The sequence below is a fragment of the Lithobates pipiens genome, unplaced genomic scaffold (genome assembly GCF_037356315.1).
Source record: "Lithobates pipiens isolate NorthernLeopardFrog02 unplaced genomic scaffold, aLitPip1_a1.2 Scaffold_23, whole genome shotgun sequence".
NCBI lineage: Eukaryota > Metazoa > Chordata > Amphibia > Anura > Ranidae > Lithobates > Lithobates pipiens.
Window position 1 is genome coordinate 268,214,963 of NW_027507785.1, and position 22,943 is coordinate 268,237,905.

Below are 22,943 nucleotides of genomic sequence, written 5' to 3' on the forward strand. Positions count from 1 at the left end.
ATACTATGAACACATTATGTCATGGGAATTCTGTACTGAAAAGCGTGGGGGTTCCATGGAGACTGTAAACAACACAGGATTAGGAAGAAAGTAAACCTGGTCTGATGCTGCATCTGTGTCCCCTGCCAGCTCTAAGACTGAGACCTGTGTGATCAAACACAGCTGATGGCTCAGTTCTCAGTGCTTCATGAGCAGAAAATTGGTTTCTGCCTTCCGATTCTGCTCTGGCCCCCCTCCCTGTGCTCATTGAAGTGTTGAGCTGTGGAGGGAGCAGGAGCGGCTGGCTCAGGCTCTCAGCGGCTCACTGAGAGGCTGAGCCAGGTGTCGGTTCAGGGTTGTGGGTATATCCCGAGCATATTGTCGCAATCTTCCCACAGCCTGAACCAAGCTTTGGCTATACTTCTTTTTTAAGCTGGTTATACATATACCGTATTTATCGGCAGATAACACATACTTTTTCCCCCTAAAATCAGGGGGAAATCGGGTGTGCGTGTTATACGCCGATCCCCCGCTGTTTCTCACCCTTTTGCCATTCTCTGTGGCTTCCGGGTATTTTCGGCCGCACTCGGCCGTTCTCGGCTATCTTCGGCCGCTCTCTGCTATTTTCGATCACTCTCGCCCATTCTTGGTGGCTTTTGGAAAGCCAAAAGCCGCCGAGAATGGGCGAGTGTGGCTAAAAATAGCTGAGAGTGGCCGAAAATAGCCGAGTGTGGCCGAAAATACCGGAAAGCGGCTGAGAGCGGCCGAGAACTACCGTGCGCCGCCGAAATACACAGGACATCCGCTCTGTATCTCAGCGGCGCCATTTTTAAACTGCAAAGACACTGACAAGACTGAAAATGACTGACAAGGCTGTAAATGACTGACAAGGCTGCAATGGAAGGCTGCAAATGACTGACAAAGCTGCAATGCAAGGCTGCATATGACACTGACAAGGGTGCATTGATGGGCATTTAAATGTACGTTTTTTTCCTTAAACTTCCCTCCTAAAAGTTTTTTTCTTTTAAATTCCCTCCTAAACTTGGGGTGTGTGTTATACGCCGGCGCGTGTTATAAACTGATAAATAAATGTTTAGGTTTGACCTCATATTATATGGTTTTGGTAAATCTAATGTAAAATTGTACAAGAAAATTGCTTAATGTATGGCCAGCCTCTACTTCTTTGAACTAAGATACCAAGTGAAAGTTTGGCCATTGAGGCTGGAGCAGAACTTTTTTTGGTGGTTTGCCCAGTGCTCCAATGTTGGTATCTTATGCAATTTGCAAAAGTTAGAGCACAAAAGTTTAATTGATTAAAAAAAATAAAAAATAAAAAAAAGTAAGATCCACTTTAGAAATGTGCTTTCCTCCCCACAAAATAGTGTAAGGAAAAAAATAGGTACATACTTACCTTCTGCATGGGTTCTGCCTATGGCACCTAGGCAAAGGCAACATCATAACTCCTTCAGAAAAAAAAACCTCAGGAATCATGCCTCTGCACATTCAAATTATTGTACTATGTGTAGCTTTAAAAAGACAGGGGCCAAACCAAGTGGCACATTCATGGAATACCAGATTCAAAGTATATATGTAAAACTGAGAGACGGTATGACTCCTGTGGGGCTAAATACCCTCCTAGCAGCCAGCATCAGATGGTGACTATTTGCTGGGATCTGCTGCCTGCTGGCAGACACCCACTGGTTGACAATGGAACTACACCATTCAACTCTGGGGACCACAGTGCCACCAGCAGGCTTTCTATTTTCTGACAAAAAATAATATCTGATGCGCTTGCCGTGAAGATCCTTGTTCAGGCACTTCCTTTTATAGGAAGACAATGCTCTGAACCTGCCTCTCAGATGTGCTCCTGTATTATCATCCTATCACAAGCAGGCCCAGTCTGGACATAGGGGACACCAGAGCCGCCTGGCCTCATAACAAGAGCTGTCTAATGCAAGGGTCCCCAAATCCTGGGCCGCGGACCGGTACTGGCCCGTGGCCTGTTGATTACCAGGCCACACAGTGGGAGGTAAGCAGTGACCACAGTCCAGACAAGGCTAACACAGACCATGGTCGCCACACACCTCCTGCTATGAAGCCATGCCTGTGTCTCCTCTCCTGGCTCAATGTCATCCTATCAGCAGAGCAGGGAGTGAGAGGAACTGGAGATCTGCACAGAGAGTGGGAGTCTTTTCATAATAACAAGTGGGTGATCACCCAGTTATTAATATGATCCAAATCTGCAGCTCCTCGCGCCCCTGTCCTGCTGATAGGATGACATCATTGGCAGAGTGTGAGGCAGAGAGTAAAAGGGGACACTGTGATTAGAGAGAAAAGATGGGGGAGACAGGACTGCAAGGGGCACTGTGATTTCTAAGAGCACTTTACTGTAAAGAGGCACTGCGACATAATAGGGACTGCACTGTAAGGGGGCACTATAATCATTACAGTGCCCCATTTCAGTACACCGTCCTCTTTATATTACAATGCGGAGGACCAACTCTGAATATCCCGTCACCAACCGCCCCCACGAATGGCCATCCCCAGGTTCCTGGAAAAAATTAGCTGCTCAGTCTAAAATGCCCAGGTCTATTTTTTTGTCCCAGTCTGGACCTGGTCACAAGTTGTCATTATGGCACACGTTAAACAGGCACGGCCCAATGGTATCACTATCAAGAAACCAACTCTGAGACATGTCATGCAGCCATCACTAGAATATATATATATATATGTAGGCAGGAAGTAGTTGCAAAGCGTTTGCATGTAGGCTTTACATAGAGCAAGCAATTAGCCATGCAGGGTAGATGTCTAGTCATGTGAGTATGCTCATTTGTTTTTTGATAAGCTGATAGGCCTCACACATAAAAGTAGTGGAGTTATAGAATATGTTCTTGACTTTTCCCACATTAAAATAAGTTTTTGTTAGAATTATCTACTTAATTTTAAGTCAACAAAATTGACCATTTATGCCCTGTACACACAGCTGGAATTTCCAACAGAAAATGTGCGATCGGATTGCGTTGTCGGAAAATCCGATCGTGTGTAGGCTCCATCTGACTTTTTCTGTCGGAATTCCCGACACACAAAGTTTGAGAGCCGGATCTAAAATTTTCCGACAACAAAATCCGATCGTTTAAATTCCGATTGTGTGTAGACAATTTTGATGGATAAAGTGCCACACATGCTCAGAATAAATTACTAGACGAAAGCTATTGGCTACTGGCCCGTTTATAATCCCGTTTTACGTGTTCTACGTCACCGCGTTCAGAACGATCGGATTTTCTGGCAACTTTGTGCGACCGTGTGTATGCTAGACAAGTTTAGGCCAAAATCCGTCTGAAAAAAATCCAACGGATTTTGACGTCGGAAAGTCCAACCGTGTGTACAGGGCATAACACCTGCATGCTTGATACACATACATTAATGCAATTAAGGTGCGGTCAAATGAAAGTGTTTCTCTGTGCTCAAAGAAGTGTTAGGCAAGGTGACACTTTTAAAGCGCTTACCTGTGCAAAGTCTTTTCTTTATTTAGTTCATTTTTGTCTTCTGTTATCACAACACCTGTTGTCACCAAGACACCTAATACACTGACTCTGAAACAGCAAAAACACGCTATTAGATAAATCATACCAGCTGTGGTGCTAATTGCACTCAGTCCTGCTACGCGTATGTTATCACGATTTGCTTCCACAAGCTCTCTATGGAATCAGCCACTTCAATGATTTGCTCTAATGAGCAAAAGACTTGCATCAGCTATCGCTGCATTACGCTCTTCTCCACTCATACATCCTGCTACTCGACAGATTTATTATTAAAACAAAAGCAATGTAATTAAACACCAAACTGTTGTGTACACCTTTCTGTGCATAAGAAATACTCTTGTAGGGAAGCAATACAAATACATTTTTAGCATGTTTCATTTATGGGCTACTTTTACAATAGAAGTTGACATGTTAACAAAAGGAAAAAAAAAATCATTTACTATTTTCCAGGTGAGTGAAATCTCAATGGGAAAGGCCACCTATTTCATTATATCAAGTCACATGGAAAATTTGAAATGACTTGTAGCAAGGTGATGTTGTTTTACTTTTTGAGCACCAGGTGGCAGTAGACCACCACTCCTGTCCCCAAAGCTAATAAATACTAATAGGTTTTCATTTACTAAAGCACAGTGACCTATTTATACAACATGAGCATTGGTATTCTGCAATATTTTTTCATGGCAAATGTCGGCTACAACAATTTTGACTATTAATAAAGCTGCTTTGGGCAATTTCAACACACGTTTTCACCATATTTCAACAAAGGTTAAAAAAAAGTTGAACAAAATCTAATTTGTGAAGCAGTTTGGCCAATTTATAAAGACTCGCTAACATATTTTTTTCACTTATGTTTTTGCTGAGAATTTATGTGACTCTAGACTAGATCATACTCTATTTGTTTCAATGGAGAAGAGTTTGTGTCTCATCCTTTAATTACATTAAAAGAAGAATACAGGAAGTAAAATGGAATTATTCTTTCCCAGCTTAGTTTCAAGTTGAAAATCATAATGCATGTTCAAAATAAAAAAAATAGGATAATCGTTGATTATCCACTTTCAGACCGGACCATTTTGCTGGTCAATGACCAGAGGTCTTTTTACAATTTGGCACTGCGCTGCTTTAACTGGTAATTGCGCGGTCATGCAATGTTGTACCCAAACAAAATTTGCGTCCTTTTTTTCCCCACAAATAGAGCTTTCTTTTAAAGGTATTTGACTGACTCTGCAATATTTATTTTTTGCGATATAAACGTAAAAAGATGGAAAATTTTTAAAAAAATGATATTTTCTACTTTTTGTTATTATAAAAATCCAATAAACTCAATTTTAGTCATACATTTAGGCCAAAATGTATTCAGCCACATGTCTTTGGTAAAAAAAAAGTCAATAACTGTATATTTATTGGTTTGCGCAAAAGTTGTCACATCTACAAACTAAGGTACGTTTTCTGGAATTTACGCAGCTTTTAATTTATGACTGCCTATCTCATTTCTTGAGGTGCTAAAATGGCAGGGCAGTACAAAACCCCCCCAAATGACCCCATTTTGGAAAGTAGACACCCTAAGGAAATTGATAAGAGGCATGTTGAGCCCATTGAATATTTTATTTTTTTGCCTCAAGCGATTGAATAATGACAAAATTTTTTATTTTTTTTTTCACACAAAGTTGTCACTAAATGATATATTGCTCACGCATGCCATGGTTATATGTGGAATTGTACCCCAAAATAAATTCTGCTGCTTCTCCTGAGTACGGGGATACCACATGTGGTTGACTTTTTGGAAGCCTAGCCACGTACGGGGCCCCGAAAGCCAAGCACCGCCTTCAGGATTTCTAATGGCGTACATTTGTAATTTTCACTCCTCACTACCTATCACAGTTTTGAAGGCCATAAAATGCCAAAATGGCACAAAACCCCCACAAATGACCTCATTTTAGAAAGTAGACACCCCAAGCTATTTGCTGAGAGGCATGTTGAGTCCATGGAATATTTTATATATATATATATATATATATATATATATATAATATATACACACACATCCGTGAGTGTATGAGCTTTGGGGTGCACACCTTAGTGCAATAGGCTGTGCACACCTATGAGACCCCCCCCCATAGGTGTGCAGTTGGTTGGTCGCCCCCTAGTGTTAACCCCTTCCCTGCCAGTGACATTTATACAGTAACCAGTGGCTATTTTTAACTCTGATCAATGTATAAATGTCAGTGGTCCCAAAAAAGTGTCAAAAGTGTCCGATCTGTATGTCGCAATGTCGCAGTCCCGCTAAAAATTGCAGATCGCAATACTAATACTAAAAATGCCATAAATATATTCCCTATTTTGTAGACGCTATAACTTTTGCTCAAACCAATCAATATACACTTATTGTGATTGTTTTTTCACCAAAAATATGTAGAAGAATACATATTGGCCTAAAGTGATGAGAAAATGTGTTTTTAAAAAAATCAGCCCAGATACCTGCTAGCACCTGCGTTTAGCCCCTCCGCCAAGCCCAGCCCACCCAAGTGCAGTATCGATCGATCGCTGTCACTTACAAAACACTAAACACATAACTGCAGACAATGAACTCTGTCGTACTCGTGGAGACCCTGCATACGACCTTAGAAAGCCTGAAGGCGGTGCTTGGCTTTCGGGGCCCCGTACGCAGCTAGGCTCCCAAAAAATCCCACACATGTGGTATCCCCGTACTCAGGAGAAGCAGCAGAATTTATTTTGGGGTGTCATTTCACATATGCCCATAGCATGTGTGAGCAATATATCATTTAGTGACAACTTTGTGAAAAAAAAAAAGTTTGTAATTTTCCCGCAACTTTTTTTTAATTATTGCATTGGTGTCATTTGTGACTGCAATAACTGTTAGGGCAGTTAGGGTTAGCCCCCTTTAGATCTAGGGTACCACTAACCCCCCCAATAAAGGTTTAACCCCGTGATCACCCCCCGTCGCCAGTGTCACTAATAAGCAATCGTTTTTCTGATCGCTGTATTAGTGTCACAGGTGACGCTAGTTAGGCAGGTAGGTATTTAGGTTCGCCGCAGCTTTTTATAGCGTCAGGGAACCCCATATACTACCACATAAAGCCCCCTGATTGCCCCCTAGTAAACCCTTTCACCAGTGATCACCATATAACTGTTACAGGTGACGCTGGTTGGTTGGTTATTTTTTTATAGTTTCAGGGCACCCGCCATTGATAACCTAATAAAGTTTTAACCCCCTGATCACCCAGCGGGTGATATAAGTTTGAGGGTCAGATAGGGTCTGCGTCGCCTCAGGCAGCGTCAGGTTAGTGCCAGTACCGCTAACACCCACACCCAAAGCATACACCTCCCTTAGTAATATAGTATCTGAACAGATCAATATCTGATCTGATCAGATCTATATTAGCGTCGCCAGCAGTTTAGGTTTCCCAAAAACGCATTGTTAGCAGGATCAGCCCAGATACCTGCTAGCACCTGCGTTTAGCGCCTCCACCAAGCCCAGCCCACCCAAGTGCAGTATCGATCGATCGCTGTCACTTACAAAACACTAAACACATAACTGCAGACAATGAACTCTGTAGTCCTCATGGAGACCCTGCATACGACCTTAGAAAGCCTGAAGGCGGTGCTTTGGGGTGTCATTTCACATATGCCCATAGCATATCCTGTAAAGCCGCGTACACACGGGCGGACTGCCTGGCCAACTTAGTCCGTCGAAACACATTTCAGCGGACAGTCCGCTCGTGTGTGGGCTTCAGCTGACTTTTTCAGCGGGCAGTCTGGCGGACTAAGTATTTCTGAATTTCCGTAATATTGTCCATCAGACTTTGGTTTCAGCGGACAATCCGCTCGTGAGTAGGCTAGTTCGACGGACTAAGTATGGCGCATGCTCAGAAAGGATTTACACGGCGAAAGGTTGCATTGCTGTGTATTGGACTTCCTGTTTCTAGTCCCGTCGTACGTGCCGTACACATCATCGCGCAAACTTTCGACGGACTGTTTTGCATCCGTGTGTGGTCAAGTCCGTTCATTCGAAAGTAGGACGGACTGTCCGTCGGATTGTCTGACGGACTAAGTTGGCCATACAGTCCACCCGTGTGTACGCGGCTTCCACTCACTTCCTGTTATCTCCCTCCGTTTGTTAGTAGGAGTCGTTTGTAAGTAGATGTTTGTAAGTAAGGGACCCCAGTGTATATATATATATATATATATATATATATATATATATATATATATATATATATATATATATATATATATATATATATATATATATATATATATATATATATATATATATATATATATGCATCCGGAAAGTATTCACAGCGCTTCACTTTTTCCATATTTTCCATATTTTTTTATGTTACGGCCTTTTTCCAAAATTCATCGAAATTCTACAAACAATACTCCATAATGACAACGTAAAATAAGTTTGTTTGAAATCTTTGCAAATTTCTTAACCACTTGCTTACTGGGCACTTAAACCCCCCTCAGTCCCAGACCAATTTTCAGCTTTCAGCGCTGATGCACTTTGAATGACAATTGCGCGGTCATACAACACTGTACCCAAATGAAATTTTTATCATTTTTTTCCCACAAATAGAGCTTTCTTTTGGTGGTATTTAGTTACAGCTCGGAGTTTTATTTTTTGCTAAACAAACAAAAAAAAGATGCAAAAAAAATAAAAATAAAAAATCATGTTTAATAGTTTGTTATAAAATTTGGCAAACAGGTCATTTTTCTCCTTCATTGAAGTGCGCTGATGAGGTGGCACTGATAGGCTGCACTGGTGGGCACTGATAGGCTGCATTGGTGGGCACTGATAGGCTGCACTGGCGGGCACTGGTGGGCATAGTTAAGGCGGCACTAATAGGCACAGATAAGGTGGCACCGATAGGCACAGATAAGGCAGTACTGATGGGCATAGATAAGGCGGCACTGATGGGCAAAGATGGGCACGGATGGGTGGCACGGATGGGTGGCACGGATGGGTGGCACTAAGGGGCACTGATAGGTACCACTGATAGATGGGACTGATGGGCACTGATAGGTGGCACTGATAGGTGGCTCTGATAGGTGGCACTGCTGGGCACTGATGGGCGGCACTGCTGGGCACTGATGGGCACTGGTAGATGACACTGATGGGCACGGATATGTGGCACTGGGGTGCAGCACCATTGTTGAGGCAGATTGTGGGCACTGTGGGTGGCACTGCTGGGTGGCACTGTGGGCACTGCTGGGTGGCACTGTGGGCACTGCTGGGTGGCACTGACGGGGGGCACTTATATTTTTATTAAGGTGGCACTGGCAGGGGGCAGGTGGGCACTGGCAGGGGGCAGGTGGGCACTGGCAGGGCTGGCCGTGATCGGGACTGAAGTCCCGATCACGGCCGCCAGTGATCGGCTCTTTTTTTTCTTCTCGCGCTGTCAGCGCGAGGAGGAATAATAGCCGATTACCGGCTCCATTGCATCACATGATCAGCTGTCATTGGCTGACAGCTGATCACGTGATAAGGGGTCGGGATCGACCCCTTCCTCGGATACGTGATCAGGCGAGTCTCATAGACTCGCCGATCACAGAGCGCGCCCCTCAGGGGGCGCGCAGGCCGCTCGTGCACGGGACGACGTCAATAGACGTAGTCCCGGTGTAGTGTCACAGTTTGCTGCCTATCACAGGATGCTGTGGAAGTGACGTTGTTGCGTACTGCGCATGCGCGATGCGTTCCAAACACTCGCGCCGTGCGTTCCAACATAGTTTCGGCAATACAGTTCAGCGAAACCATCACATAATGTTACGGAAGTGATGTTACACAGAACACAAACACTGGGCCGTTCGTTACAACACTAATACTTCCCTTGTTACCTAGTAGGTTTTGCATTGCTGGGACTTGTAGTGCCTATCCTGAGCTACATGCTTCAATGTTCAGTGTCCTCATCCTTATCCCCGAGCTTCAATGTTCAGTGTCCATCCTTATCCCCCAGCTTCAATGTTCAGTGTCCATCCTTATCCCCGTGCTTCAATGTTCAGTGTCCTCATCCCTATCCGCGAGCTTCAATGTTCAGTGTCCTCATCCCTATCCCCCTGCTTCAATGTTCAGTGTCCTCATCCTTATCCCCGAACTTCAATGTTCAGTGTCCTCATCCCTATCCCCATGCTTCAATGTTCAGTGTCCTCATCCCTATCCGCAAGCTTCAATGTTCAGTGTCCTCATCCTTATCCCCGAGCTTCAATGTTCAGTGTCCTCATCCTTATCCCCGAGCTTCAATGTTCAGTGTCCTCATCCTTATCCCTGTGCTTCAATGTTCAGTGTCCTCATCCCTATCCCCGAGCTTCAATGTTCAGTGTCCTCATCCTTATCCCCGAGCTTCAATGTTCAGTGTCCTCATGCTTATCCCCGAGCTTCAATGTTCAGTGTCCTCATCCTTATCCCTGTGCTTCAATGTTCAGTGTCCTCATCCTTATCCCCGAGCTTCAATGTTCAGTGTCCTCATGCTTATCCCCGAGCTTCAATGTTCAGTGTCCTCATCCCTATCCGCAAGCTTCAATGTTCAGTGTCCTCATCCTTATCCCGAGCTTCAATGTTCAGTGTCCTCATCCCTATCCCCCTGCTTCAATGTTCAGTGTCCTCATCCCTATCCGCGAGCTTCAATGTTCAGTGTCCTCATCCTTATCCCCCTGCTTCGATGAGGACACTGAACATCGAAGCATGGGGATAAGGATGAGGACACTGAACATTGAAGCACGGGGATAAGGATGAGGACACTGAACATTGAAGATCGGGGATAAGGATGAGGACACTGAACATTGAAGCACAGGGATAAGGATGAGGACACTGAACATTGAAGCTCGGGGATAAGGATGAGGACACTGAACATTGAAGCACAGGGATAAGGATGAGGACACTGAACATTGAAGCTTGCGGATAGGGATGAGGACACTGAACATTGAAGCATGGGGATAGGGATGAGGACACTGAACATTGAAGCACAGGGATAAGGATGAGGACACTGAACATTGAAGCTTGCGGATAGGGATGAGGACACTGAACATTGAAGCATGGGGATAGGGATGAGGACACTGAACATTGAAGTTCGGGGATAAGGATGAGGACACTGAACATTGAAGCAGGGGGATAGGGATGAGGACACTGAACATTGAAGCTCGCAGATAGGGATGAGGACACTGAACATTGAAGCACGGGGATAAGGATGGACACTGAACATTGAAGCTGGGGGATAAGGATGAGGACACTGAACATTGAAGCATGTAGCTCAGGATAGGCACTACAAGTCCCAGCAATGCAAAACCTACTAGGTAACAAGGGAAGTATTAGTGTTGTAACGAACGGCCCAGTGTTTGTGTTCTGTGTAACATCACTTCAGTAACATTATGTGATGGTTTCGCTGAACTGTATTGCCGAAACTATGTTGGAACGCACGGCGCGAGTGTTTGAAACGCATCGCGCATGCGCAGTATGCAACAACGTGGCCCGTGTTTGTGTTGTGTGTAACATCACTTCCGTAACATTATGTGATGGTTTCGCTGAACTGTATTGCCGAAACTATGTTGGAACGCACGGCGCGAGTGTTTGGAACGCACGCCGCGAGTGTTTGGAACGCATCGCGCATGCGCAGTACGCAACAACGTCACTTCCGCAGCATCCTGTGATAGGCAGCAAACTGTGACACTACACCGGCAAAGGAGGTCCACGCTGTAGCCGTCATTCGGCTATAGCGCGGATCTCAAGTGGTTAAAAATTTCCGTAACACTCAAAATTGAGCTCAGCCACATCCTGTTTCTACTGATCATCCTTGAGGTGTTTCTAGGGTTTTGAAAAGGCACATAACTGTCTATATAAGGTCCCACAGTTAAAACATAGTTGGCAACATTGTAAAAAAAAAATCGGGACACTTTTTTGGCAGTAGGCGGAGTTGTATTATAATTAGGGGGCGGGGCATGCGGTTATAGGTGTGGCATAGAAAAGCTGAAATTTGCTGCAAAATATGGGTGTGGTTTACGTAAAATAGTGGGCTTGGCTTACATGGGGCGTGGCTCAAAGGGGTGTGGTTAGAGTCTGAGATGAATGCGGGACGGAGAGGGAAAGGGGGGGGGGGTGGAGGGACAGCAGCCCCCCGATCCTACACCACAATAGCAATATGTGTTTTCCAGAGTTTGACATTTAGCAGATAAAGATACTCCAAATACTTGGTGTTAGCGCTTCAATCATCCCGGCGCCATGATTGTTATGGTGTCAGGATGATTGAAGCACATTATTTCTATTATTACATTGTAATTTGAAATGAAATCATTCAACTCGCCATAATGCCGAATCAGTGGGAGCCATGAGCGCATCACTAGCCACGTTGCCTGCCACCAGATGCCATCAGGTGCCCCCAGCAGAGTCCCTCCTTACATCAGGTACCCCATCAGAGGTATCTTCCTCACATCTGTTTCCATCAGCGGAGCCCTTCCTTACATCTGGTGTCCCCATCAGTCCTCCTAACATCTGGTGCCCCTCTGATATCCACAGACTGGCCCCCGACATCCAGACTCACTGGCCCCCAACATCCAGACTCACTGGCCCCCGACATCCACAGACTGGCCCCCGACATCCAGACTCACTGGCCCCTCTGACATCCACAGACTGGCCCCCGACATCCAGACTCACTGGCCCCCGACATCCAGACTCACTGGCCCCCGACATCCACAGACTGGCCCCCGACATCCAGACTCACTGGCCCCTCTGACATCCACAGACTGGCCCCCGACATCCACAGACTGGCCCCTGAAAATCCAGACTCACTGGCCCCTGACATCAACAGACTGTCCCCGACATCCACAGACTGGCCCCCTACATCCCCAGACTGGCCCTCGACATACACAGACTGGCCCCCGACATACACAGACTGGCCTCGACACACTCACAGACTGGTCCCCGACATCCACAGACTGGCCTGACATACACAGACTGGCTTCCGACATCCACACTGGCCCCCGATATCCACAGACTGGCCCCGACATCCACAGACTGGCCCCCGACATCCACAGACTGGCCCCGCCATACACAGACTGGCCCCCGAAATACACAGACTGGCCCTGACATACACAGACTTGCCCCCGACATCCACAGACTGGCCCCCGACATCCACAGACTGGCCCCCGGCATCCAGACTGGTACCCGTCACTCACATTTGACAATCCGTCAAACTGTCGCTCCTTTTTTATTTATAGCGCAAAAAATAAAAAAAAATGCAGAGGTGATCAAATACCACCAAAAGAAAGCTCTATTTGTGGAAAAAAAAGGACGTCAATTTTTTTTTTGGGTACAGCGTCTGTTAAAGCGAAACAGTGCTGTTGCTGTATCACAAACACTGGCCTGGTCATTAAGGGGTAAAACCTTCCGGGGCTGAAGTGGTTAAAGGTTTGATGACATGTGCTCTTTAAACAGTCACTGTCATATTTTACCATATTGATTTCTTATAAAACACACAATAAGGAATTATCACTGAATTCATGATCAGTTTTGTGACCTTCCCAATATGGAGCCTCAAAGCCTCCAAAGTGCAACTAAGAATTGTGTCCGTGCGGAATTAAAGGACGCTAGTGAAAGGTTCCCGCTGATGACGTGGCACGGAGGTGTCCGGCGGAGGAGGGAGTGGCGCTGTTATGATAACAGTTACCTGGTGACTGATGCTGTGAGTATCGGCTCAGCTATGTGCTGACCGGGAACGTGTGCTAGACTGCCCCCTAGCGTTCCCACTGTGGTGCAGCTGTGGTGTCGCTGTGATATCGGTGAGATGGAAGAACAGTGATAGCGCTGATGATGGGCAGAGGGGGAAGATAGGAAGGTGTAAGATTTCCCATAGAGAGCAGGAGAAAATAGAACTATTGTTAGTAAATAATAACAAGGGTTATATGTTTATGATATTTGATTTGATTACCCAAGCAGTGACAGCAGGGGATCCTACAGCCTGTAGGCTACAGGAGAAACACGGAGGGCCCATTTAGGGCTTATTCACACTACAATGTGTGTAAAAAAACATGCTTGCAGTGCATTCCGTTGTGGCGCATTTCCGTGCGTTTTTATGCATACTTTTATTTTCTAAAAGTGTTTCCTCACCTGTGAGAGGCGCGTTACTTTGCGTTTTGATGCGCTTACACAAGTTTCTGTCTGTTGCAGTGCAATATTTTGCAAACATGTTGCATAAAATCGCACTGCCTTTTGGAGTGAACATGACACATAGAAAATAAATTGTTTTCTGTGCGTCTTTGCAGTTACCTGCATTTAGTTCCCATGCAGAACATGCAGGTGACTGTATATAATGTGAATGGGCCCTTAGATGTAGACATGTGAGTAGAGGTGCGCTTTTTGGAGCAATGCATGGAAACCCGCATATAGTGCATTTTAATGCATTGCCAGCCCCTGGATGTAGATTCTTCCAAAGTCCACAATGATGATGTCACTGCAAGAAATCAGCCTTTATTGGCCAAACAAAAAGTAAATCGTGTTTTATAATTTATATTTTCAGTGTTTAAAATGTCCTTTGTGGGGCGCTGTAGATGTGGGTATCACCGCTTTTGGGAGTAAGGGATAGCTGCCCACATTTAATATGGCGTCCCCTGATCCGTGTACTTGTGACTCAGAATGAGGCTTGGTTTTGTATTTAAGGTGGTGAGTCATGGCGCTGCCCGTTCCCAATTGACAACGTCTGCTGATGACGAAACGCGTCTGGAAGGGCATGCAGTGACGTCACCACGCTACCTGAGAGGAGGATGGGCTCCTAGAATTTAGTGTAATACTTTATTTTTTATTAAACATATGAACTGTATCACATTATGGGCAGTTTCTTTTTCCTTTGAGCTCATTGCAACACCATCCAACCACGGTTACGATCTTGTGGGATACTCAGGTTGCTTTCCTTGCCAAGGGTCGGTTCCTGTGAGGTTCATGTGTCTCTGGTGTGAGCTAAAGGCCGTGGCTGAGATATAGCTAAATGCTGTTTATGCTTTGCCATCTGCATCCAATTGAGTGTATATATATTTCAGCGTGACAGAGAGATCGATCTGCACCATCTGAATTATCATTTCCATTGTGGTCATCTGCAAGTTTAGAGGCCTAGGCTGGGCTATAGCCACCTGCCTTTTAAGCTTGCCGTCTGGTAAGCAGAATCTACAGCTACAGTGGTTGGGCACTCTTTTTATTTGTGTGTGTACACCGTGGTGATGTCAAGCTTTCAAGTGGTTCAGAAATAACAATTTCCTTGTTTTTATGTCAGCGCAGTTTTTCCAATTTTATCTGATTTTCTGTGTTATCGCACTATATGCTGCTGCTAATTTTAATTATTTTCTAGTGCAGTATCCCTCCCCCCCCCCCCCCCCCCCCCGCCTTTTTCCAAAAGAAAATCGTGCAATAAAATGCATATTAACCACTTCAATGCAGGGCACGTCCAATTTTCGGCTTTCAGCACTTTCACATTTTGAATGACAATTGCATGGTCATGCAACTCTGTATCTATACTACATTTTTAGCATTTTTTCCCCACAAATAGAGCTTTCTTTTGGTGGTATTTTTTCTTTTAATGGTACAAATAAAAAAGGCCGAAAATTTTGGAAATGTTTTTTCTTAATTTCTGTTACAAAACTTTGTAAATAAGATATTTTTCTCCTTCACTAATGAGCACTGATGAGGCAGTCCTGATTGGCACTGATGATGAGACACTTATATGCAGCACTGATGGGCATTGATAGATGGCACTGATATACAACACTAATGGACACTCATAGGCAGCACTGATGGGCACTCATAGGCGCCACTGTTGGGCACTGATAGGTGGCACTGTTGTGCACTGGTAGGTGGCACTAATGGGCACTGATGAGAAATGGTGGGCTCTGATGGGTGGCATTGATAGGCAGCACTGATCAGGAGGCACTGGCAGGTGTCACTGAACTGCACAGAGTGCCATCCTTAATGGGCACTGATTGGCATCCCTGGTGGGTGGTCATTTGGCATCCCTGGTGGTCATGGGTGGACATACCTGGTGGCCATGGGTGGGCATCCCTGGCAGTCATGGGTGGGTATACCTGGTGGTCATGGGTGAGCATCCTCAATGGGTTTGCACTGATAATCAATGCGTGATTATAAGCACAGACCCCCCCCGTCAGGAGAGCAGCTGATTGGCTCTCCTCTACTTGCGCCTGTCAGTGTGAGTGGAGGAAAAGACAATACATGGCTTATCCTGTTTACACTGTGATCAGCTGTGATTGGGAAGAGTTGATCATGTGGCAAAGAGCCTACGTCATAGGCTCTTTAACCAACATCGAGGATTGACACACTACTCCACCGATCGCCACACTATTCACCCCCGCAGGCACGCAATTGTGTCGGGAAGTGATTAAAGGGTGATTTAGGTTTGGGTAGGTGGGAATCGTCCCATTTTTCTTTGTACGTCCGCCCACACCTGTTGTTTTAAATTTCAGATCATTACTCTGTTATGGTTTGGATCGTGGGGGATTCCTTCATTTACTGGGCTGCTCATCAGGTGGAAGTTCGGAGCCAGGGGAAGAATTTGAGTTTTGCCTATGATCTCACCAGGATCCACTGGATTGGGCTTCAGGGCTTACGATGGCCTCAGGTCCTTCCAGAGTGTTTTCGGTCCCACGTGTTTGGCCCCATCATCTTGATTCTTCATGCTGGAGGTAATGATGTGGGTTATATGCGTTCTGTGGACTTAATCTCTGCTATCAAGTGAGATATTGTTCAATGCTTTGCAGTTTTCACCAATTTGGTGCTGGTCTGGTTGGAAATCGTGCCTCGCCTGCTGTGGGCCAGGGAAATACCTGGCCCCCAGCTAGAACGCTTCCGTCAAAAATTTAACGCTCAGGTTGCCAAGTTTGTTTGGCAAATAGGTGGGTTCGTCATTCGTCACAAGGATCTGGAGGGTACTAATAACGATCTGTTGAGACCGGATGGCATTCACCATAATGACAGTGGGTTGGACATATTCAACCTTGGCCTGCAGCGAGGTGTGGAACAGGCACTGGCTGCGGTGGGGCGCTCATCAGTTATTAACTGCTTGGCAGTTGGTGGTTTTCTTGACCTTGCTAGCAGTTAAAGTTGCTGTAATGGGCTATGCCTTGAATGAAAAACTGTAAGTAGGCTGTCTGTCCGGCACTTATGGTAAGGACAGGCCCCACTTCCCTCTTTTGGTTAAGTGCTCACAGTACGACTGTGACTGGCACTGGTTAAATATGCTTACATGTTATGTGTTGGAATTTAATAAAGCTGTGGCCTTGCCCTTTCCAACCTAATGGTTGTAAGTGTCTTATTTTAATGGGGTAAAGGGCAAGGGTGGTGGGGGATTTGATCACTTGGTGTTACATTAATTGGGACCTAAGCCCATTGCGCCTCAGCAGTCATGTGCTCAGGCAGTATAGTTTCAGTACTTGGTAGATTAAACTTTACCATGGCTCACTGCTGCACTTGAGATGGACTACTGTGCTGATCTGAATGCCAAATATCATCTTATGCCTGGTCCTTACTGTTAATCACTTTGTATCCTAAATTGTGGTATTACCATAATCCATTTTATTCTTGCCAAGTTACCAACCGTATTGGGTGACATATATTAAGTTTGCCATTACTAGCTGGTTTGGTGTCTGTTTTCTTCTATATAACACTACTATTTGGTACTAAGTCTTATTTTCTGTGAATTTCTGTGATGTTGTTTGTGCACTAAACCTAGTGCGTCAGAGCAGTGAGGTTCTTGAGAAGCTCGAGGCAAAGAAGAGAAGGACCCATCCTATCCAGCGGCTCCTACGAGGGTAGGCCTACATCAACATTTTCCACCTCCTGCCATTACACAATCCAAAATTGAAAGTTTTTTTTCAAGGGGGTTAAATGGCTTTTCTGTAGGACTCAGACCTGCAGCTCCTGTTTTCTAGCTGAGGATGACCTCACCCTCTCTAAGCTTCCTAGGATACATCACACATCCCAGGAGTAGGGATGAGCCGAACACCCCCCGGTTCGGTTTGCACCAGAACCTTCGAACAAAAATTCTTACGAACTTTAGAACCCTATTAAAGTCTATGGGACTCGATCGTTCGAAATCAAAAGTGCTAATTTTAAAGGCTAATATGCAAGATATGCAACAGACAACACCAGCAATAAGGGGTATCTTCAGGTGTATACTGTGCTGGAGGCACACAACACCCACTTTAACTCCTACAGATGCCTGTATTAGAGAACACCAGCAATAAAGGGTAGATACAGGTGTATACTGTGCTGTGCTGGAGGCACACAACACCCACTAACTCCTGCAGATGCCTGTATTAGAGAACACCAGCATAAAAGGGTAGATACAGGTGTATACTGTGCTGGAGGCACACAACACCCACTAACTCCTGCAGATGCCTGTATTAGAGAACACCAGCAAAAAAGGGTAGATACAGGTGTATACTGTGCTGGAGGCACAAAGCACCCACTTTAACTACTGCAGATGCCTGAGAAAAGAACACTGTCCTTGCCTATCTTGCTCTTTCCCTGCACGCTGGAACACACTACACAAGGCCGCCGCGCTGGTGGCCTTATAGAGTGTGGGGCGTGTACTAAACCCCCTGAGCTATAATTGGCCACAGGCATCCTGCCTGTGGCCAATTATGGCTCTCCTCGCTGCCAGCGCTGTGATTGGCGAGGCATTGGGGTCGCAGTGCATGCTTGGCCAATCATGAGCCAGCAATGCACTGCGATGGCGTAGTGCATTGTGGGCCGTTCGTGTCACACGAATTTGGTGCGAACGGTCCACAAAGTTCTGAATTTGCAAACAGATGAACGGCCAATGTTCGAGTTGAACATGCGTTCAAGTCGAACACCGAGCTCATCCCTACCCAGGAGGCTTCAGGTCAATCTCTGATGCACTGCACATGTGCCAGGCTAGGCTTGTCACCTGGGACCAGCTCCAAAAAAAAACAGAAACAGAAAGGGGCATGGGATTGGGAGTGCTGAGACAGAGTGACAGTTTACTGCAGACATTGCTGGATTTGCGGGGTGGGCGAATATGTTTTTTTTTGTGGACAACTCAGTGGATAAGGTAAGAGGGTTAATAAAAAGGGGGAGGTATGAAGTTCCTTATTAATTTCACTTGTGTGCGTCTACCACCTTGTTGGCTACCAAAACTGAGTAAAGACTCATTCACACAGACATCTAAAATGCTGCGTTTAGATGTATACAGAGTATATTGTTTTGTACACATCTAAACAAAACACTATGGGAATCAATTGGCCATACACGGAGCTGTGTCTACAAACAAAATTGTGTGCTGCATTTAGTGTTGGTCAGTGACCAGACCTGACCCTAGTAGCTCTCCCCCATTTTGTGTCTGTTTGCCCCATGTTGGCATGGTGTCCACTGTAGCATTTGCATTGGCAGAACAGAGTAGGACTGGTCATAGAAGGGATTACTTTGATGCAGTTGGCCAGTTTGAACGTGTATTGCAATATGTGTGAACTAAAAATCCCTGTTTTCATTGCAAAGTTTGCTAGAAATGGTGCAGTATGTCACAAAAGTGAGTGCACAGTGAAAATGTCCAAATTGGGCCCAATTAGTAATTTTCCCTCCCTGGTGTCATGTGACTTATTAGTGTTACAAGGTCTCAGGTGTGAATGGGGAGCAGGTGTGTTAAATTTGGTGTTATCGCTCTCATGCTCTCATGCTCTCATACTGGTCACTGGAAGTTCAACATGGCACCTCATGGCAAAGAACTCTCTGAAGATCTGAAAAAAAGAATGGTTGCTCTACAAAAAGATGGCCTAGGCTATAAGAAGATTGCCAAGACCCTGATACTGAACTGCAGCACGGCGGCCAAGACCATACAGCAGTTTAACAGGACAGATTCCACTCATAACAGATCTCGCCATGGTCGTGTAGTTCATTTGTGCAACACAGGCATCTGCCTAACATTAACATAACATATTTTGGGTGTGGGGTTCCCCTTAATATCCATACAAGACCCAAAGGGGCTGGTAATGGGTTGGGGTGGGGGGGGGGGGTGATGGGGTAGCCATGCCATTTTTATCAAAGATTTTCATCCATATTGCAAGGACAAGACATTACATTATAGCCGTAAGCAGTTTTAAATGGCTTTTTTTCCTTTACAAATGTCATTTTGTGCAGGGACTGTTCTAAACATGGGAAACACATGCCACTTCACAGGCATACTTTAGACACCCCCCAGGTATGATATTTAAAGGAATATTTCACTTATTTTTTTCACTTTATGCATCATTAAAATGACTGCTTCAGAAAAAACGTCAGTTTTTAAAACTTCTTTTTGCATTGATACATGTCCCCTGGGGCAGGACCCGGGTCCCCAAACCTTTTTTAGGACAATAACATGAATATTGGGCATTATAATTAGCACTTTAGATTTCGAACGTTCGCGTCCATTGTAATTAATAGGGTTCTAACGTTCGTGTGAACTTTCGGTCCGTTTGCAGGTTCTGGTGCGAACCGAACCGGGGGTGTTCGGCTCATCCCTATTTGTGATGGATGAGCCTAGGGACAGCAGCATTCATAGCAGGCTGAAGGGGGGCTAGCCTATGTAAAGGTAAGGCAATGAGAAGGGATATGCTTTAGTTGAGGCAAGAGATGACCAGGGAGTGAATTAAGAGCTTTGTGGTGTCGTTAGTTGGAAAGGGACATATTTTGGAGATGTTAAGGTGGCAAGATTTGGACAGTGATTGGACGTGGGGCCAAAAGGAGAGTTCAGATTTCAGGATTACCATGCGGAGATGGGTTGATAGTTGTGCCATTAATGTTGACATAGAAGTAAGGGGAAGAGGTACGTGGGGGAGGAAAAATTATGAGCTCGGTTTTGGATAGATCGATTTTGAGTAAGTGGTGTGACATCCAGGCTGATATGTCTCTTAGTAAATTAGTGATACATGATGAGACTGAAGGAGTGAGCTGAGGCGTAGAGAGATGAATTTGGGTGTCATTGGCATAGAGATGGTATTGGAAGCCATGGGAGGCCATTAGCTGACCCAGGGATTAGGTGTGGATTGCGAATAGGAAATATCCAAGAACAGAACCTTGGGGGACCCAAGCATTTAGTGTTGGATACAGTTACATCCAGGGCCATATCATACATATCTGATCATTTCTCACATGTGTAAACGCACTTATGCATAAAGTCATTAGCTCTTGTACACACGGTCTGACATTCCGACAACAAAATCCGTCAGATTTTGTCCGAAACTGGTGTTGCATACACACGGTCGAACAAAGTTGTCGGAAAAAATCTGATCGTTCAGAACGTGATGACGTTATTTCATTACGACGGGACTATGTTCACGCTAGTAGCCAATAGCTTTGGTCTAGAAGTTTGATCTGAGCATGCGTGACACTTTGTCCGATCGGAATTCTCTAAACACAATCGGACAAAGTCCGATCGGATCATGTTGTTGGAAAGTTTTATAGCCCAGCGCTAAAACTTTGTCCGTCGGAATATTCCGACGGAAACAGTCCGATGGAGCCCACACACAGTCGGATTATCCGACAACACGGTACGATCTGACATTTTCCGTCGGAATGTCCGACCGTGTGTACAAGGGCTTAGAACTGTACACTTCTAAACGTGAGTACTTTAGGTGGATATTGAATGCAGGATCTTCTGCTAGCTCTACCAGCAAGAACGTGTGTTCCATGCAGAAAACATGCAGATGCCCATGTGAATAATCACCCTAAACATGTTATTTCATAGGATTAGCCCTAAAAGTTTTCCCATGAAAAGTTCAGTTTCAGTTCATTCACCGTTGTCTTTGTTTTTTTTTTTTCAGATACACCCAGCCCTGCCGAAGTTGTCATCATGTACCTTGACCCTTGCTATATTTGTTGGCTGTGTATGGGTGTTTGAAGCTGAAACATAAACCTCTGGTTCATGTGGCACATGGACTTTAGCATACTTTATGAGTAATCTCTGTTTCTCTCTTCTGTGACAGACACAGGTGAGCTCTCTCATGTCATATATACTGCCGTTCAATATACATAGGTTATGGTTTTATAGGATTTTCATTTCTTCGAACGCCACTTTTTAAGCCTTCCATACGGAGTTAAGAAGGAATTGTGCTAGGAGAAGTTATTAGATCCAGTAACACAAGGTAAAGTGCACCTGTTGCTAACAGGTGGAGGCAGGCATTTAGTGGGCACTGGACAGAACTAATAACCGTGAAATTGCAACCCATCAATTGAGCAGGAACAATTAAACTTGACGATGCACTTCATGAACGAGAGGTTTCTAGTGAATAGACTGTCTGTGCTCCATTGAGGTATTCTTTTTGAAAACGATGGTTGCTCTGTAAATGAAATGACTTTGCCAATTTATTTGTCAGAACTTGTAGCGGGGATGTCTAAACAAAATGTGGAGCCTAAGGCAGATATGAAATGTGCATTGTAGGTTTTCACTATTGTCACGAAAAAGGGATAATGACAGAGTTTTGTGCTTCTGGTGTCTTTACATGTATAATGACAACCTCCGAGGCTCAGGAAATATAATGCCAACTTGTAGGATCAACAAATGCGAAGCAGACGCTTTCAGCTCTGTGAAACCAGAACGTTGTGCTTTCTGTGGCAGCACTAGGAGAGATCAGTGCAGAGGGGTGATTTAGTGTTAGGGGCTGGTCTAAAGGTAAGGGTAGTGGTAAGGGGTGGGAGTTTCGTATTAGCTTTAATTACTTGACTTCTGTAAGGTTTTACCCCTTTCATGACCAGATCATTTTTTGCTATTCAGCTCTGTGCTAATTTAACGGGTAATTGCGAGGTCATGGAACGCTGTACGCAAATTCAATTTATAAAATATTTTTTACACAAATATATATTTTTGTTGGTATTTGATCACCACTGGGTTTATTATTTTTTATTACCCGTATTTGCCGGCGTATAAGACGACTGGGCGTATAAGACGACCCCCTATTTTTCAAGTGAAAACATAGGTTTTGGGCAATACTCGTGGTATAAGACTACCCCCCTTCTGAGGCAACACCATTTTAAAAAAACATTAGAACGATTAAAAAATACAAAGCAAGAATGCCAACTACTCATCCGCCATGCTGTGTTATGTCATAAAGTAAATCAAACAATAATAACACAAACAGAGATCTATTGAATGCCACAACTCTGGAAAGTAGAATTTTTCACTAACCAAACCTATACCACTTTTGGGTTACATTCTATGGGAATTGTCCACCAAAATGCATTTAATAACCCCCGTCATATGTCCCAGATTTACCTGTCCCTCTTGGGTGCCTGAGACCTCAAAGGCAAATAGCAGGATGTATAGTAGTAGGAGATCAGTGAATGGATTTACCCAGGGAAGTATGGTGAGCGGTGTATTATTTTAATGAATGCAACATCTGCTTGGATTGGCAGAGGCT

General features: G+C 44.8%; 1 protein-coding gene across 2 annotated transcripts in view; it reads left to right on the top strand.

Moving 5' to 3' along the window:
- Positions 1–13,135: 13,135 nt before the first annotated feature.
- Positions 13,136–22,943, top strand: part of SEC16B (SEC16 homolog B, endoplasmic reticulum export factor) — a 392,979-nt gene continuing 383,171 nt past the window's right edge. The window contains exons 1-2 of one of the 2 annotated variants that reach the window (XM_077453184.1): positions 13,136–13,213; positions 21,351–21,518. The gene's annotated coding sequence lies outside the window, so the exon portion shown is untranslated. Of the gene's footprint in view, positions 13,214–21,350; positions 21,519–21,558; positions 21,672–22,943 lie in introns of those variants that run through there. The other variant, XM_077453185.1, reaches the window with a different exon arrangement.